The sequence below is a fragment of the Schistocerca americana genome, unplaced genomic scaffold, assembly GCF_021461395.2.
Source record: "Schistocerca americana isolate TAMUIC-IGC-003095 unplaced genomic scaffold, iqSchAmer2.1 HiC_scaffold_847, whole genome shotgun sequence".
Classification (NCBI taxonomy): Eukaryota; Metazoa; Arthropoda; class Insecta; order Orthoptera; family Acrididae; genus Schistocerca; species Schistocerca americana.
This window is the reverse complement of record NW_025726617.1, coordinates 10,271-12,500: the sequence shown is the minus strand read 5'-3', so window position 1 is coordinate 12,500 and position 2,230 is coordinate 10,271. Positions and strand designations below refer to the sequence as shown.

Below are 2,230 nucleotides of genomic sequence, written 5' to 3'. Positions count from 1 at the left end.
GAAGGAGGTTCAGCGGGTTACCCCGACCTTTCGGCCTAGGAAGACACGCTGATTCCTTCAGTGTAGCGCGCGTGCGGCCCAGAACATCTAAGGGCATCACAGACCTGTTATTGCTCAATCTCGTGCGGCTAGAAGCCGCCTGTCCCTCTAAGAAGAAAAGTAATCGCTGACAGCACGAAGGATGTCACGCGACTAGTTAGCAGGCTAGAGTCTCGTTCGTTATCGGAATTAACCAGACAAATCGCTCCACCAACTAAGAACGGCCATGCACCACCACCCACCGAATCAAGAAAGAGCTATCAATCTGTCAATCCTTCCGGTGTCCGGGCCTGGTGAGGTTTCCCGTGTTGAGTCAAATTAAGCCGCAGGCTCCACTCCTGGTGGTGCCCTTCCGTCAATTCCTTTAAGTTTCAGCTTTGCAACCATACTTCCCCCGGAACCCAAAAGCTTTGGTTTCCCGGAGGCTGCCCGCCGAGTCATCGGAGGAACTGCGGCGGATCGCTGGCTGGCATCGTTTATGGTTAGAACTAGGGCGGTATCTGATCGCCTTCGAACCTCTAACTTTCGTTCTTGATTAATGAAAACATACTTGGCAAATGCTTTCGCTTCTGTTCGTCTTGCGACGATCCAAGAATTTCACCTCTAACGTCGCAATACGAATGCCCCCGCCTGTCCCTATTAATCATTACCTCGGGTTCCGAAAACCAACAAAATAGAACCGAGGTCCTATTCCATTATTCCATGCACACAGTATTCAGGCGGGCTTGCCTGCTTTAAGCACTCTAATTTGTTCAAAGTAAACGTGCCGGCCCACCGAGACACTCACTCAAGAGCACCCTGGTAGGATTGCAACGGGGTCCGCCTCGGGACGCACGAGCACGCACGAGGCGCGTCGCACGCCTTCAGCTCGCCCCACCGGCAGGACGTCCCACGATACATGCCAGTTAAACACCGACGGGCGGTGAACCAACAGCGTGGGACACAAATCCAACTACGAGCTTTTTAACCGCAACAACTTTAATATACGCTATTGGAGCTGGAATTACCGCGGCTGCTGGCACCAGACTTGCCCTCCAATAGATACTCGTTAAAGGATTTAAAGTGTACTCATTCCGATTACGGGGCCTCGGATGAGTCCCGTATCGTTATTTTTCGTCACTACCTCCCCGTGCCGGGAGTGGGTAATTTGCGCGCCTGCTGCCTTCCTTGGATGTGGTAGCCGTTTCTCAGGCTCCCTCTCCGGAATCGAACCCTGATTCCCCGTTACCCGTTACAACCATGGTAGGCGCAGAACCTACCATCGACAGTTGATAAGGCAGACATTTGAAAGATGCGTCGCCGGTACGAGGACCGTGCGATCAGCCCAAAGTTATTCAGAGTCACCAAGGCAAACGGACCGGACGAGCCGACCGATTGGTTTTGATCTAATAAAAGCGTCCCTTCCATCTCTGGTCGGGACTCTGTTTGCATGTATTAGCTCTAGAATTACCACAGTTATCCAAGTAACGTGGGTACGATCTAAGGAACCATAACTGATTTAATGAGCCATTCGCGGTTTCACCTTAATGCGGCTTGTACTGAGACATGCATGGCTTAATCTTTGAGACAAGCATATGACTACTGGCAGGATCAACCAGGGAGCTGCGTCAACTAGAGCTGAGCAGCCGGCCGCCCGGGAGTGTGTCCCGGGGGCCCGCGCGAACACGCAAGCGTCCGCTCAATTATTCTGCAAACAGGAGGAGGCTGAGCTCCCCTGCACAATACACCTCGAAACCCTCTCAGGTCCCGGCGGCGCGCAGCGCCGTCCTAAGTACTTGGTCGGGTTCGAGAGAGGCGCAATCGCCCGGAGTTTGGCGAGTAGACGCTTTAGGTGCGACCACCCGTGCTCCCAACTGAGCTTGCCGCTGCCGACAGAGGCCCGGGAGCGTGCTGTCGTGGCATTGCCGGCGGGAGACAACACGCGCCACCTACGGTGGCCGGCAGCTCCAACGCCAGCGCCACAGAAGGACAAAAGCCCCACTTGGGTGCCGAAGCGAACGCGCCAACACGTCCGCACAGCTGCGATACAAACCACCTGCGAGAACCGCAGAGGCGACCGAGCAGCAGACGGCGTCGCGGCGCCGAGCGCCGGGCGGCGGCGCATCCTCAGCGCACACAGTCCTCAATCGGACCAGCACACTGCAGATGTCCACCGCGCTTCGCACCGGGCCCGCGAGGACCTACTTTGGCC

General features: G+C 55.7%; 1 non-coding gene across 1 annotated transcript in view; it reads right to left on the bottom strand.

Annotated features, from left to right (window-relative positions):
* LOC124591414 overlaps window positions 1–1,640 on the bottom strand; it is a 1,910-nt gene extending 270 nt beyond the window's left edge. Inside the window, exon 1 of the ribosomal RNA XR_006977182.1 lies at window positions 1–1,640. This exon is cut by the window's left edge and continues 270 nt beyond it. This is a non-coding gene — a ribosomal RNA (small subunit ribosomal RNA).
* Window positions 1,641–2,230: the final 590 nt, after the last annotated feature.